The sequence below is a fragment of the Lepus europaeus genome, chromosome 2, assembly GCF_033115175.1.
Source record: "Lepus europaeus isolate LE1 chromosome 2, mLepTim1.pri, whole genome shotgun sequence".
Taxonomy (NCBI): Eukaryota; Metazoa; Chordata; class Mammalia; order Lagomorpha; family Leporidae; genus Lepus; species Lepus europaeus.
Window position 1 is genome coordinate 19,693,044 of NC_084828.1, and position 17,498 is coordinate 19,710,541.

The 17,498-nt window shown below is 39.6% G+C and overlaps 1 pseudogene; it reads left to right on the forward strand.

Moving 5' to 3' along the window:
* The first annotated feature begins 3,097 nt into the window (after nt 1–3,097).
* LOC133750473 (ADP-ribosylation factor-like protein 4A) lies at nt 3,098–6,370 on the forward strand (annotated as a pseudogene).
* Nucleotides 6,371–17,498: the final 11,128 nt, after the last annotated feature.

Genomic DNA, 17,498 nt, shown 5'->3' on the forward strand with positions numbered 1-17,498 from the left:
ATCAGAGATAGCTTTGTCCAACACAATGGCAAAGTTGTTCTCCAGCATCTTATTACTCTGGCTCTGAGAATACAATGAAATTATACGCTGGTGCACCATGAAGGGAGAAACTGGCATACTCCTTCCAGTTTTAAGCTTGAAAATATGCATCAGATATCTTTTTTAAAAACACTATTTCATGCACTTTGACCCTGTGATCCTTTCAAGGGTGAATAGAAAATTTATACACAAAAATATTCATCATAATTTATTTATAATGCGCAACAGCCTGGAATGGTAACATAAAGCACAGTGTATCCATATGTTTTTATGCATGGATTTTAAAAATCCATGTTTTAAGGAAAACTCGAAGGCAATTGTTAGACAATGTTGTATCCTTTAAAACTATTCATGAGTGGCCAGAGCCGCGGCTCAATAGGCTAATCCTCCACCTGCGGCGCTGGCACACCAGGTTCTAGTCCCCGTCGGGCCGCCGGATTCTGTCCCAGTCACTCCTCTTCCTGTCCAGCTCTCTGCTGTGGCCAGGGAGTGCAGTGGAGGATGGCCCAAGTCCTTGGGCCCTGCACCCCATGGGAGACCAGGAGAAGCACCTGGCTCCTGCCTTCGGATCAGCGCGGTGCGCCGGCTGCAGTGCGCTAGCCACGGCGGCCATTGGAGGGTGAACCAACGGAAAAGGAAGACCTTTCTCTCTGTCTCTCTCTCTCTCTCACCGTCCACTCTGCCTGCCAAAAAACAAAAAACAAACAAAAAAAAAAAACCTATTCAAGAGCACGTGTTTGCAGTGGCAGCTAAGACACTACTGGGAATGCCCACGTCCTGGATTGGAATTCCTGGCTTTGACTTTAGCTCTGCTTTCAACTCCAGCTTCCTCTGAGTGAAGATCCTGGAAGGGGCCAGGGAATGGCTCAGTGGTTGAGTCTCTGCCATCTATGCAGGAATATATTGTGATCCTGGCTCCTAACTTCTGTTCCTGGTCTGGGTTGTTGCAGACATTTGGGACTGAACCAGAAAAGGGGAGCTCTCTAACTGTATGTGTGTGTGTGTGTGTCCCCCTCGCAAATAATTTTTTTAAAAATAATAATTTTTAAAAATAAGATAAGCTACTCAGAATATTATAAATTTGATTTAGGCATAAACATATACATATTTTCAGTATATTATATATGCACTAATATATCTGGATACAAAAAACACTAGGTGGAAGTAGTCAATATATTTACATGGGTATGCATTGGTTTCAAAATTGTTTGCACAAAAATAAACATATTTTAATTCCACTTTTCTATGAACTCTTTTGATTAAGGGGCAGAAAATGGAGAGAGCGAGCAATGGAGGGAGACAGAGCTCCCATCTGCTGGTTCACTCCCAGAACCTGGAAGTTGTGAACTCAGTCTACATATCCCACATGAGTGGCAGGAACTCAACCACTTGAGCCATCACCACTGCTTCCCAGTTTCTGAATTAGCAGGAAACTGGAGTCAGGAGTGGAGCTGTGTAACAAACCCAGGTAATCCAACGTGGGATGATGATATCACCCTGTCAAATGCCCAGTCCTCCACAAACTCTTTGAAATGGATTCATAATAGATAATTCTAGACAGTGGTAGTAGGATTGAAAGTACTTTTTATTATGTTTCTTTTTAAAAAAACTTTTATTAGTAAATATAAATTTCCAAAGTACAGTTTATGGATTATAATGGCTTTCCCCCACCATAACTTCCCTCCCACCCGCAACCCTCCCATCTCCTGCTCCCTCTCCCATTCCATTCACATCGAGATTCATTTTCAATTATCTTTATGTACAGAAGGTTGATTTAGTATATATTAAGTAAAGATTTCATCAGTTTGCACCCACACAGAATATAAAGTGTAAAATATTGTTTCAGTACTAGTTATTAATTCACATTGAACAACACATTAAGGACAGAGATCCTACATGAGGAGTAAGTACACAATGACTCCTGTTATTGACTTAACAATTATGTTTCTATACTGTTATATGTATGTATATTATTTATTTTCAATTTTATTTGAGGGAGAGAGAGAGAGAATGAATCTCCCATATGCTGGCTCATTCTTGAAGCCAGGAGCCTGGAACTCCATCCTGGACACCCATGTGGGTAGCAGTGATCTAAGTACTTGAGACGTTATCAGAAATAATGTACAAATTATCAGAAACAAATTATCAGAAAAGTACAAATATCAGATACCTGGAATTGGAAGCAGATCCATGTTTTGAATCAGGAATTCTGACAGAAGCTACAAGCATTCCAATTGGTTCCACTGAGTCAAATACCCACCCATATTCAATATAGTTTAAATTGTTAGACATAGATTAAGAAATTATTGCTTTTTTAAATATATGAGAAAGTAAGTACCAGAGTTTCCAAAATTTGTGACCTATGGGGGGAATCATGATAAAATCACTACAATTTTAAAAACTATAAAAGCAGAATCAGAAATTTATACACAAAGTGTTATACCCTATCCTAATGATTCGGCAGTTCTTTGTTTAAAGAAAGCGAATTGCTGAATATTCTGAAGATAAAAAAGATATTGAATAATTTATATTCCTTTCATTTTGGACCCCTTACATTTTTAAAGCAGTGATTTTGCTGCATTTGGAAAGACCAATGACAAACCACTCTCAGCTAAAACTGGACTTTAAATAAGTCAATATTAAGGAGGTAAGGTGATCTACTGAGTCCCTTCAGAAAAAAATAAAACTATAGATTATATTGATTATGAAAATTCTTGAGGGCAAATGAAGAGCAAGAGAGCAAACCTATACATTTAGTGCAGATTCTTGCCTCTAGCTAGAACACAGAAATATCCTAACAACTTGGTTTCTGCAAGGTCATGGCGGAGCAGGGATCTGTCTATAAGATTCCTCCAAAGTCAAGCAGGTCACTGAATCAGTCAGGGTTACAGAGTCAGCTGTAAGTACCACTGGGAAGCCGACAACGTCTATCCTTTGTGCTGTATGCACCACACAGGAGTACATCTTTCTTCACTGGAGTTCTTGCCTCTGCCAGCCTGTCCTGTATCTGAACACACCTACCCCCATCCCAGGTGTGCGGTGTGAGGGCTGATTCATCATGGGTCATGCTGAATTTCTGGTCGGAGCTCGGTTTAATTTTCCAATTATCAATTCATCTGAAGAACTACTTTGCCCTTTAGAAAAAATTACAGTGGCTGATGGGGCACGAAAACGGGTTATGGAGCTTCCCTTCAGGCAGCCGACTCAGAGCCCCGTCAGAGGCCCTGAGTAAGACAGCAGAATGCCTGTGGTGTTCAGAACTGCGGATGTTGTCCAAGCTGGGTGGGAACTGAGTCAGGCAGGTGTTCTGAGTCAGCAACCACCCGCTCTGACTAGCAGTGCCAGTCACTGATGCGTGGAGTCTGTGTGGACAACTTTAATGACACCTGAGCAACATCCTACTGGATGTGCTGAAAGTGGTAAAAAGGGTGGAAGATCATTAAAATGTATTCCTCCTGTCTGTCTGAAATTTTAGCCTGGCTTGGTAACCATGGTTAATAACCATGTATGGAAGCAGGCTTTTAACCCAGCAGTTAAGACATTACATCCCACACTGGAATGCCTGGATTCAGTTCCCAGCTCCGTCTCCTGACTCTACTTCCTGCCAAAGCAGACTCAGGGAAGCAGCAATGACAGCTCTTTGGGCTTCTGCCACCGATGTAGGAGACATGGATGGAGTCGCTGGCTCCTGCCTCTGGCCCCAGCCTGGCATAGGCTATAAAGCTATTTGGGTAGTGAACCAGTGGATAGGAGTTCTCTCTCTCTCTCTCTCAGATAAATTTTTTAAATTTTGAAAAATTCAAAAAATAATATCATACTATAATAACATACTCATGGAAAAAAATGAAATTAAAAGATGTTTATTTTGGTATAAATAATTTTTGAGGTCCAACTGTTTTCATAATATACACTTTCTATGAACTTTCTGAAGACTCCTCATATATCAAAATTGCTAAGACAGTAGGCTTTAAATGTCTTCACCGCCCCCAAAAAAAACCAATGCGAATCTGTAGGTGAGGTGATGATTAGGTTGATCGAATCATTCCACAATGCAGACACGTTCAAAACATTACACTATTCCCCATAAACATATACCACTCTTACTTGTCAATTAATTTTTTTAAAATTTTTTAAAAGGAAAGATGAGAAAAAGAAACAAGAAATGATAAAGAAACCCAGAATCTGAGCTCATGAAAGTGCCTATAGGATTCTACAGAAAGAGGATTTTTAATATTCAACAGGTCACCTGCCCCAAAGCTAAAGTATGGCCTTCTTTCTGTTACCTCTCATCCTCATTAATGTTTCAGCTCACACCTGTGAGTGTGCTTGATGGTCTTCATTGGAAGCAGCTCAGTGAAGAAAAGGATGGGAATTCTTAAATTGCTAAATGAGTCATATCCTGCAGGTCTACTGCAAAATTGGAGACCGTGAACCAGAGAAGATTAGAAAAAATGTAAGATACTTTTCTACCTAGGCGCCCTATAAGCTTCTTCTGGTTCTGATCTTCTACTACCAGTGGAAAGGGGCTCTAGCCAATTTCATCTGATTTTCCAAAAGCAAGCTATCTCTAAGAAGGTGTGGGCTATAGAAGCTAAGGTGAAATACTGGTGTTATCGGTGCTATGCTATAGTTTAAGAACATGTTCAAAATACTGAGTTCTGGCAGGACCAAGGTTTTTCCTAGGCAAGTTACTGAGCAAAAGCCATCTTGTTCCAAACTTCTTTGTTCTTAGTCATTTCACTTATTTGGAGTTTGTGTAGCAATATCTGTTGATAACTGAAAGTCCCTTGTCCTGGGCCGGTGTTGTGGCAGAATGGGATAAGCCACTGCTTGTGACTCTGGCACCCCATGCTGAGTGCTCATTGGAGTCCCTGCTACTCAACTTCAGAACTTCCTGTTAATGCACCTGAGAAAGCAGCAGAAGAAGGGTCCCTGTCATTCATGTTGGAGACCAGGATAGAGTTCCTAGCTCCTGTCTTTGGTCTAGCCCAAGCCTAACTGTTGGGGCCATTTAAGGAATCAAACAGCAGATGGAAAACCTCTGTCTATCTCTTCCACTCCCTGTGTTGCTCTGCCCTTCAAATGAATGAATCTATGGAGGGAGGGAGAGAGAGAGAGAGAGAAGGAACAAAGGAAGGAAAGAAAGAGGGAGGAAGGAAGGAAGCAATCAAGCAAGCTGGCCAGTGTTGTGGCTTAGTGCCAGCATCCCACATGGATGTTGGTTCGAGCTCTGGCTGCTCTACTTCTATTCCAACGCACTGCTAATGTGCCCAGGAAAGCAGCAGATGACCCAAGTACTTGGGCCCCTGCACCACACGGGAAAGCTGAAAGAAACTGGCTCCTGGCTTTGGCCTGGCCCACCACCCATCCACCCCACCACCCACCCCGCTATTGGGGCCATTAGGGGAGTGAAGGCAGGCTGAACAGGATAGAAGTCTTGTCTGATATTCCATTCCCCATTTCCACTCCAAGTAATTGTCCCAAATGGAAATGCTCTCTTCTTAAGGCTTTAAAATTTCTCCTCCTGGTGAATCAACCACAAGACTGAGTCTGCCCAGTCGCTCGAAAGGCCCACTGATGGTGGTTGGTGGCACCAGAGAGGCCAGGGACAGCAGCACTGGCGGAGGGACTGACCCGGTTTCCTGGGATGCTGGGTGGGTGCCACACACCAGGCCACCCCAATTACTCTTTTTTTAAATAAAAGATTTATTTATTTATTTGAAAGGTAGTGTGTTACAGAGAGAGAGGAGAGACACAGAGAGAGGTCAGCCTGCCTTCATTTCAGTCCTTCCACATCATTATTCCAGCTTTGAACTGTGCAGGAAAGACAACTGACTTATACAGACTACAGTTCAATGCACTTGTAAATACTGCACCTACCAAGTGATTTAACACTGAGAGAATTAAGGTAACCTTGGGAAATTCTACAATAGTCACTTTTCACTTCTGGGATATAGAGGGACAGAAGAAATTAAGGCCACTGTGAAGTCTTATATGAGACACACAGATGGCATTGTGTTTGTTGTAGACTCAGTTGATGTTGAAAGGATAGAAGAAGCAAAAACTGAACTTCATAAAATGACAAGGATATCAGAAAAATCAAAGAGTTCCTGCACTTACAGTTGCCAGCAAACAAGACCTGAGGAACTCACTGTCTCTCTCAGAAATTGAGAAATTGTTAGCAACGGATGAATTGAGCTCATCAACTCTACAGCATTTGCCGCCTACCTGTGCAATCATAGGAGGTGGACTGAAGGAAGGACTTGAGAAACTGCATGATACGATAATTAAAAGGGGGAAAATGTTGTGACAACAGAAAAGGGAAAGATGAATCCCAGTACCTTTTATATCTATATGGAGTAGGTTTCTGCAGGCTGATTTTGACAACTGGAGGTATTCTACAGCCTGGTTTGCCTGTCTGCCCTCCTGCTTGCTATTTAAAGCTTTGTTTTGTTGAACAATCAGATGTCCAACTCTGTTGCCTTGTGGAAGAAGAATAAATGCAGTGCTTCTTAAACTGGTCTCTTCTCCCTTCCCCACAAATCTTTTGGAACTACCGCTTTGGGAAGCCAAGTAAGAATAGTAAACTGACCAGAAAATACTTGTGGAAATTGACCCAAAGTTAGTGAAATAAAACTTTGAAGAGTGTCTTCTTAGTGTTTTGTGCTAGTATCCTTTTGGGAAAAGCCTTTGCAAAGAAATTGCATTCAAGGCTGTGTATGTTAAGATGAAAAGCAAATGAATGGAAATGTTAAAGTAGATTAAGAAACCCATGGTTATATTGGTCACATTGGCCCAACCAGTCCTTTTTTGATGTAAAGAATGATAAGGAAACATTTGCTTTTTAAAAGTTTTGGCCAAATGATATTTTGATATTTTCTGGAATCTCATCCTATATCTTAATTCTAGATGATTTTAAGTTGGCCTAACTTTAATAAACAAATAGATATTCCAGTGCATGAATTAATTTTCCTGACTAAGCTTGTTTTGTTGTGTAGACTCTTTAGAAATAGCTATGGATCTTTTTATACAGGTTTAAAATAACATTTTGGGGATGTAGGGCCATTATAGAAAATAGATTGTTGTCAGAAGCACTTTTTTTTTTAACTTTTATTTAATGAATATAAATTTCCAGTGTACAGCTTATGGATTACAATGGCTTCCCCTTCCCATAACTTCCCTCCCACCCTCAACCCTCCCCTCTCCCGCTCCCTCTCCCCTTCCATTCACATCAAGATTCATTTTCAATTCTCTTTATATACAGAAGATCAATTTAGTATAAAGGTTTCAACAGTTTGCACCCACATAGAAACACAAAGTGAAACATACTGTTGGAGTACTAGTTATAGCATTAAATCACAATGTACAGCACATTAAGGACAGAGATCCCACATGAGGAGCAAGTGCACAGTGACTCCTGTTGTTGACCCAACAAATTGACACTCTAGTTTATGGCGCCAGTAACCATCCTAGGCTGTCGTCATGAGTTGCCAAGGCTATGGAAGCCTTCCAAGTTTGCCAACTCTGATCATATTTAGACAAGGTCATAAAAGACAGAGTGAGGATAGTAACCAATGACCCTAAGAGTGGCATTTACCAGGTTTGAACAATTATACAGCATTAAGTGGGGAAGAGGACCATCAGTACACACAGGTTGGGAGTAGAGCCATTGGTGGTAGAGTAGAGGTTATGATTACAAAGGAATGAGGCCCAAGTGCACTAGACAGGGCCTAGAACAAAGGACAGAGTCATTATTAGAGGAGCTAAGAAAGGTGCTGTCTAAGCTACAAGTAATTTTTCTGATTGAGAGGCAAATAGAACCTGATAGAAGGGGCTTGATAATAATCTGGTGGGCTTTAGGCCTTGTAAATTCAGAGGCCCAGACCTATCTATCGCTTCACATGGGGTATATCCTAAGGGAGGTGTGAACCTCCTAGGAGAAGGCACTCTGTTGACTTTCATTACTTGGCTGGCCTGGGAGGAGAGCTGGCCAGGTAAAGGCAGGTGGCATCTCTAACAAGAAATTTACAGTTCTGCCTGCAATGTTGCTGACCCTACTTGACCATCCCCTCAGCTGCAGTGGTCACTTTGGACGTTGGGCTGAGTGAAGGGCTTTTCAGCTTAGAGCCAATAAGATCTGTGGCTCTGACCTGGGCATCCTTTGACTCCAGGGCAGGTCCATTTCCAGTGATCCAACTCTTGGCAGAGCTGCCAGGGCTCTTCACAAGCTGACTTCTGCTGAAGCCCAGGCTTACCACATTGAAAGCCACTGCAGTGGACTGGCCTGTTGGGTCTCCTTGAGGGCAGATCACTGTACAGATCAGCCATTAATAGGCCTGCCACCCATTGCTTCTGATGCCGAGCTTTCTTTTCCTCCTGGTTTGTGTTAAAGCAGACCAGAGGATGCAAGTCAAGGGAGTGCCCGGGTCCCATCTCTAATCTTCGGTGGCCTGAACTACAAGTCTATAGTCACAGGCATGTTCTGTAGTAGTTTTTCTAAGGTAGACAATGTCCATGAGGAAAATTATATTCTCACTTTAAAACTTTCTTTCCCTTTGGTCTGAAAGGGAGGTTTTTTCTACTTACTGTATACTTGGCTGATGGCGAAGTGAATCTAGCTATGAGATTATTATTTAAGTTCTTATTTTGGCTATGCTATTGCAGAAAAATGTTAGCCATCTCTTTTATAAGGTCTAAAGATTAAATTGTGCATCCTACAGATTCCTTCATAATAGAATTAGTTTCCTACCTTGAAGAGAATAGAGAAATGAAAGAATAAGTTGGGCTTAGAATAGAGAAATGAGGGAGCAAGTCCTAGATCGCTTGCTGACAATAGCAATATCACATGAATACTTAGCAAACCGTTTCAACCATTAGATAACAACTTAAGAAAACATTTACCAGAAGGTCCAATGCCTTCTATAAATTTTAAGAATCATGTATTTGAAAACACCTCTTAAATATCTAACATGGTGTAGTTTGTTTAGCCAGTAAACTTAAGCACAACCATCTAAAATGTTTTTAGTTTCTTTCTACCAACAAGTCTAAAACATATGATACACAGATTCAGGTCCCACAAATTAAAATGTATCTTTGATTAATTTTAGCAGCTTAAATTTATGGACAATCTTATCTATAAGCCATTTAAAATAAAACTCTTAATAAAATTTCCCCATGTGGACATACAATATGTACACACATATAATATAGCATAGTAGACCAATATAGCAATTTTAATAATAGCTTTTAAAATCTTTAACTCTTTTTGTAGATTGCCAATTGATTTGAATTGCTTTTTGTTTTTTTTTTTTTTGGAAGAACCTAAAATTATTGACTCTCATGTAATAAATACAGGTATGTAGACTAATGAAAAATGCACATGGTTGGGAACACATAGGGGTTTATGAAGAAATCAATTGATGAACTCAGCCAAAAGTTTGTAGTTACAATACATAGTCTCTAAACAATTCTGGTAAGAAGACACTTGTTCTATTAATATTAGTTGCTGAAAGAAGATATGATTTTTCATATATTTTTGTATTTTGGAGGAGCAAAAAAGCATTATAAACAACACCTGATGCATTGTGGAATGAAAACATAAAAGATACCCTATATGTATCGTGAGCTTTAATGTTTTGTTTACAAACTGAATGGTGTTACATGGGCTTTCCAGTCTTGGTTATAGGAAGGAAGAATGGTATCACTGCAGATAAGCATTATGATGATGGGAAATGAGGGCAAAGTAGCAAAGCTGTTCTATGAAAATTCATTGGTGCTGTTTACATTTTAATGAAAAACAAATAGCTAAACCACCAGATAGAAAGACCTTTAATTCTTACCTACAGAGACTTCCTATAATATATATTAGCAGATACGCATATTTGTTATTTGTAAAGATAACAGCTATTTGTTTGGAAAAATCACCAAAAGAAATGCACTTTGTTAGCTAAGTTGGTTGATTGTGTGGGTTTTTTGTTGTTGTTGTTTTGTTTTGTTTTTAGTGTCATAACTGAGTTTTGGTACCTTGATTCTTGTCACATACAAAATAAAGTAGCTTCCTGCGAGACTTTCATATGTTAAATGTGCCTACTAGTCATGGTCACAATGTTTATATGTATAGAAACACAAACGCTAACTACCAATAAACTAAAAAAAAAAAAGAAAGAAAGAAAGAGAAAAGGAAAGAGAGAGAGAACAGGAAAGAGAGGGAGAGAGAGAGAGAAAGAAAGAGAGAGAAAGGAAGAAAGGAAGGAAGGAAGGAAGGAAGGAGTGGAATGAAGGAAGAAAGTCCTTTCCTCCTTCAGGAACTCTGCCCTTCTCCTGGAATTCTTTCCCATGGCTATTTGGGTGTCTAGCACAGTCTCATCCCTAAGTCTAACCCCAATTCTGACATTTCAGTTGCTCTTCTTAAGACTTTCGCTAGTGCAGGCCCTCCTCCCAGTATCTCAGCCCCTTTTCTGTCACTAATGAAACAATACCACCTGCTGGATAAGTTATGGAGAAAAGAGACTCTTTTGGCTCTTGGTTCTGGCCCAGTGTTGTGGGGTTGCATCTAGTGGCAACTTTCTTGCTGGCAGAGTCCTGAGGAGGTACACAGAACAATACATGGCAAGAGACAGAGAGTGTAAGAGAGACATAGCCAAACTGGCTTTTAGAGCAGAGACCCACAAAGGGATGGCACACTGACCCGTTAAATCTATTCACCATATGGATATGTTAATCAGAGCCCTAACCACCTTTTCAATGTCCTACCACTTAATATCTCACAATGGGGATTGAAATCAATCAGGAATCTCAGAGGAGTTCAAATAATATTCATTCTGTAGCATACAATATTCTCTTAGGCATCATCCTGCTAATTTTCTTTGTAGCAATATTCACAATCTATAATTATCTCATTTCTTTCTTTATTCTTTCATGAACATCTGTGTGCTGGGTTTTCATTACTACAACTAAAACACCTGAGAGAAGCTGTGGAGGATGCAGGTTTATTTAGGCCATGTTTGGGAGCGCCACAGTTGGAGATCAAGTGGCTCCATTGGTCTGATGTCTGATGAGGGCAGTAGAGGGTGGAACACTTGTGAGAAAGGATCAAGGCAGGAAACAAGAGAGAGTGGCTGGACCTGACCCAGGCTGACCTAAGCAGCTCTCTGGCAAGAATTCCTTCCAAAGACATTTCTCCAGTGACCCAAGGACCTCCACCAGGCCCATCTCCCAATCACCATAATTGCATTAAGTATCCACCCTCTTTACTATCAGTAACTTTTGACTTAGGAGTTTGAACATATGTATGAATTGGAGAGCCAATTTCTGCACAAACCATAACAGTCTGTCGTGAATTATCTGAGAGCAAGAGCCATGACCATGCTGTCTACAGCTGAATGCAGAAGTCATTCAGAATTCTATTGAAATGATAACGAGCCAATCTCAGTTGTTCCAGCTGTATTGGGGCTTTCTGCCGAGGACACAAAGTAATAATGACCAGATACCCAGGCAGTCATTTTTGAGGGCAAATAGTTTTGCTTACTTGCTAGGTTTGCATTTACCTCTTAGGCTTGAGTGGTGTGACACTTAACCCAACAGTATGAATCTCACCAGTTATCAGTGCAAGTGTTTGTATATAGTGCAACATAACAAGTCCATAAGCAAAGGTCCAAATTCAGCCAAGAGGTACACAGTTGCAAGAGGGTGGCAAAGATCTTCCTTCTGCATATCCCCCAGTGATTCTCCATGGTCTTTGGCTTTAGTTTTTTCTGGTATACTCAAATTTTCTTTTCCCTTTTTGTTGTAAGCGAAAAAAATTCGACTGTTCAATCAAAAGGTTTGTTAGTCTTAAAATTGATTTAATTTTGTTCCAAACTTCCACAATAACAGTGTTTTTTATGAATGAAACTGATATTTGCAAGTTAGGATGTTTACCACTTGACATGTTTATACAAATTGACCTACAAAGCTCAGCATGTGCACACAAAATTCTCCTAATAACTAGCGAAGCTTCTGCTGTTAAAATGTCAATTTCTCCTCTTCTAAATGCTGTGATGTTTTCAATTCATGGAAAATTGGGTTTTAATGATGTTATTAAGATTCTGGATAATGTCATCATTAAAAAAACCTGGCTTCCTTCAAATTCTCTTTAAGACAAAGTTGTGACTTTGACGCATATATTCATTTCCCTAAGAGTATAACATTTCTTGATAAAAGAAAACTTTTGTGTTTGAAAACAACTTGTTGCTTCAGTTTCTCATATGGTTGTTGAATAATTTGCTTCAATCTTCTATCAAAATGTAAAGTGAAAAAAAAATTTTGTGCACAAGCAACATTTTATTGTGTGTGTATGTATGTGTATGTGCTTGAGTGAGTGTGTGAAGTGTCACATAATCCGTTAGGAAAAGTGAATTTGTGGGTATTTTTTAAATAAATCACTCTGGAAGTAAAAAGCAAAATATTAAAGACAGAAAAACCCATGTAAACTAATATAAAATGTGATCTCTGCTCCACCTAAGGTAGCTACAGATGGTCCCATTTTCACAACTGTACTTGCAATTTTTTGATTTCATGATAATAATAAGGTAATATGCATGCAGTAGCAACTATACCTGTTTGAACTTTGTTTCTTGGGCTACCAATATACAGTAGAATACTCTCTTGTGATGTTGAGCAACAGAGTGCCCACAACTCACAGTAATGTCTGTGATCACAAGCTGAAACCACTGATGCTCTACTGCGTAGGGTTGCTAAGCTAGGATGATCAGCAGGTTGGAGGTAGTCAATATACTTTCAGAGTAGGCATTCAGCCTACTGTCTAAGACACCAGTGTTCGACTTTAGAGTGCCTAGGTTCAATTTCCAGCTCCAACTCCTGGCTCCAGTTTCCTGTTAATGCACAGTCTGTGAAGCACTCATGATGGCTCAAGAAATTGGGTTCCTAACATCCATGTGGGAGAATCTGGATTGAGTTCCTAGCTCCTAACTTTGGCTCTTGCACAGCCACAGCCATCAAGGACAGTTGGGGAGTGAACAGATGGCAGCACACTCACTCGCTCTCTCTCTCTCAAAAATAAAGGTTTAAAATTTAATGCATTTTTTACTTATGATATTTTCTACCTATGATGCGCTTACCAGGAAGTAACCCCATAGTAAATTAGGGAGCATCTGCATCTGTGATGCCCCTTGACTTACTACTATAGGGCTATGTCCTGATAATTTAGTATTTTTATCAGAACCAATTCATCTTATGCTTTTCTTTATGGTGTTTCTTCTTTTTCCCTCCCAGTATGGATTAGCAATTAATTTCTCTGTCTTCCCTTACAATTTGATATATCTACAGTTACCACATTAGGTGTTCATATATCTGTCTTTCCCCCTTCCCATCTCCCAACCTGCTTCGGGACAGGAATCATATCTTATTCATTTTTGCTTTCCTAGTATAGAGACACATTCTAGCACATTCTGATCCATGTAAGCACTCAAAGGTTGTCTGAACTATTTGCTAATTATTTAAATCTACCAATCCATGTTTCTATTTTGGCTTGATTTTTCCAATTATTATCAACAAAAGAAAAAAATCATTACATAATACAGACTGTCAGGTAGTTTTGAATCATTTAAATAATGGTGAAAACAATGGAAATCATAGAACACATTTCAAATATATTCAAATACATCTACACATTTGAAAAAATCCTTATTGATTTAATGCCTTATATTATCAGGGTGTATTGTTGAATCAAACAGCCACATCTCCCATCTTCTCCTTAAAACAGAGGGCCAGATGTTGTGGTGCAATGGGTTAAGCTGCCATTTGGGATGCCCACATTTCATATTGAGGGCCTGGTTCGAGTTCTGGACACTGTGCCTCCAATCCAGCTTCTTGTTAATGTGGCTAGGAGACAGCAGATTATAACCCAAGTACCTGAATTCTTGCCACCTCTGTGGGAGACTTGGGTGGAATTGCTGGCTCCTGGCTTCAGCATGGTCCAGCTCTAGCTGTGTGGGCATTTGAGGAAGGGACCAGTGGATGGAAGATACCACTTTCTCTTGGTCTCTCTTCCTCTCTCTGTCACTCTGCCTTTAAATTGAATTAATAAATAAATCTTTTTTAAAAACCATGGGGGAAAGCATATGAGTTATTTTGAGAACAAAAGAAAAATACCAAGCTTGCTTATGCCTTGATAATTCTTACTAATTTAAATAATTCATATTTTGTGTGATTAAGTTTCTGAACCAAGTTTACACTGGGAAATCAAACGAAGAAAAGCATGTTTGCTGAAAGCCCTGGTGAAAACTTTAGGATGAGGATAAATCTACACCAGGTAATGATGCTTCTGTTATTAGCAATCACATTTTATAATCAAAACAAAATCATAGATCAGAGAAGCTAGCTCACTTATAACTTGTCTCTCAACCTTGGTTCAAAATGAAATTTTCATCTCTCTGGTACAAAAGGGATATTGTATAAAGCCCAGTTCTTTGCTGAAGTCAGATGTAAATATATGTATGTGTGTGCATGTGATTTTTATTGATATTCCTTTATTATTGATTGCATTGTACTATAAATGATGCTCATGAAAACTAGGGATCAGGGGTTAGCAACAGTGCTGTGAGGTTTGCGACAGTCGTGCAAACTGACTGTCTTTGCAGCCAGGATAACCATCATGCACAGGATCAGTCCATACCACTGCTATGTACTTCCCAGCATCATCATATTTACCAAACATATAAACCACTTCTGCTCCCATTTTGCATACGTATGAATGTGTACCAATATGTCTTTTTCCAAATGTCTATTCAATAATTTCACCAACCTCTGAAAATTTTCCTACATGAAATTACATACATCCTTAAATTAAAATTAGTATTTAAAAGTCCAACATATACTAGAATGAAATAATTTAAGGTAGACTTAGATGAAGAATAGACAAGAAATAAAAACTGAAGTTTGGATAATTGAAAAAAATTTTCCATGGTGATCTTAATAAAACAGTATTACTTAATAAAACAGTATTTATGGAGAAAATAAAAATAAAACTCCAAAGCACTGTAAATGCCACAAAGGGATTTGTGTCTTGTCAGTACGTAGAAAGCAACAAGGTTTCCACAGTGAATGAAGGACAGCTAACATCTGTCGACACATTTTTCCCCAGAAGGTTTACTCATCCAAAATTTCAATTCCACATTAAGATGTTCCATATCATGTATTTAAAAGGTGGGGGGGGGGGGGGGGGCGCTGTGGCGCAGTAGGTTAATCCTCCCTCTGCGGCACCGGCATCCCATATGGGTGCCAGTTGGAGACCCAGATGCTCCTCTTCCAGTCCATCTCTCTGCAATGGCCTGGGAAGGCAGTAGAAGATGGCCCAAGTCCTTGGGCCCTTGCATCCGCATGGGAGACCCAGAAGAAGCTCCTGGCTCCTGCCTTCAGATCGGTGCAGCTCTGGCCGTTGTGGCCATTTGGGGCGTGAACCAACGGATGGAAGACCTCTCTCTCTATCTCTCCCTCTGTCTGTAACTCTAACTCTCAAATAAATAAATAAAATCTTTAAAAAAAAAAAAAGTAGAGGGGATCCAGAATTTTGGTGCAGCAAGTTAAGCGTCTGCTTGTGACACCAACATCCCCTATCCAAGTGCTACTTCTAGGCCCTGCTGCTCTGTTTCTGATTCAGCTCCCTGCTAGTATGCGTGAAAAGGTAGTAGATGACAGCCCAAGTGCTTGGGCCCCAGCCACCCACCTGGGAGACATGGATGGAGTTCCTGGTCTCTGGCTTTGGCCTGATCCAGCCCTAGTGTTTGGGTCATTTGGGGAGTGAACAGGAAGATACATATTTTCTCTCTCTCTCTCTCTCTTCTTTCTCTCTCTCTCTCTCTCTCTCTCTCTCTCTCTCTCTCTTTCTCTTTCTCTCTCACCCTTTCCCCCCAGATGCTCTGTCTTTGAAATAACTAAATTAATAAAGCTTTTTTAAGTTAAAATTTCAAATTTTTAAGACTATAATGCCTCATATATTTCAATTTTTCTACTTCAGAGTACTGTGTGTACTGATGGTCCTCTTCCCCACTTAATGCTGTATAATTGTTCAGACCTGGTCAATGCCACTCTTAGGATCATTGGTTACTATCCTCACCCTGTCTTTTATGACCTTGTCTAAAAATGATCAGAGTCAGTGAACTTGGAAGGCTTCCATAGCCTTGGCAACTCATGACGATAGCCTAGGGTGGTTACTGGCGCCATAAACTAGAGTGTCAATTTGTTGGGTCAACAACAGGAGTCACTGGGCACTTGCTCCTCATGTGGGATCTCTGTCCTTAATGTGCTGTACATTGTGATTTAATGCTATAACTAGTACTCAAACAGTATGTTTCACTTTGTGTTTCTATGTGGGTGCAAACTGTTGAAATCTTTACTTAATATATACTAAATAGATCTTCTGTATATAAAGAGAATTGAAAATGAATCTTGATGTGAATGGAAGGGGAGAGGGAGCAGGAGAGGGGAGGGATGCGGATGGGAGGGAAGTTATGGGAGGGGGAAGCCATTGTAATCCATAAGCTGTACATTGGAAATTTATATTCATTAAATAAAAGTTAAAAAAACTGTATCTTTTCAAAATAAAGCAAGGAAAAATTAAAAAAAGAAGAAATGCTTATTTCTATCAGGGAAACTACCTGTTGCATAGTCTATACCCGCAAAGGTAGTACTGGTTTTCAACATCATAACATGCAATAATTTCATTTGCCTAATCTTCCCCTGCAGACTAGTCCTTACAGACAACAACATTCAAAGAAATATTGTAAATAAATAAGACAGGAAAAAATGAAGTGACAATTTTAACTACTAGCATATAATGTTCTTAAATTAAGCTCTCAAAAAAATGGAAAGCAGCTTAAGACCTACTTTAGAAAGAAGTCATAATCATATGCAAAATATTACCAACTTAGATTCTGCTTATTAAAGTTTGAAGACTTTAATCTTGTGGCCTTTCTCAGATGTAGTATTCAAGGCTTGATGCTTGTCTCATGCTATTTGTACACACATCAATATGCGAAGAGATCAAAGCGAAGCCTGAAAGTAAACAGCAAATCACCAGAATGCACTAATGCCTAGCAGGATCTTTTTCCAATTTGGGAACGAACACAAAATCCTTAACCAATAAGAGAGCTACTGTGAGCAAAGAAAAATTTTCTCTACTTCTATTCAATGTTATACTGGAAATCCTAACAAGAACAACTGGTGCATATAATTATGAGGAAAAATATAAAACGATCCCTGCTTATGCACAACATAATCTTTTTACATGGAAAATCCTAAGGCATTCAACACACACAAAAAAATTCCTAGAACTATTAAGTGAATTTAGCGAGGGTCAACATATTAAACCCAATCATATTCCCCAAAACTACCAACAAACAACAGGCAACCCAAAATAATTTTTAAACATATGTTTACAATTGCTACAAAAAAGTGACACC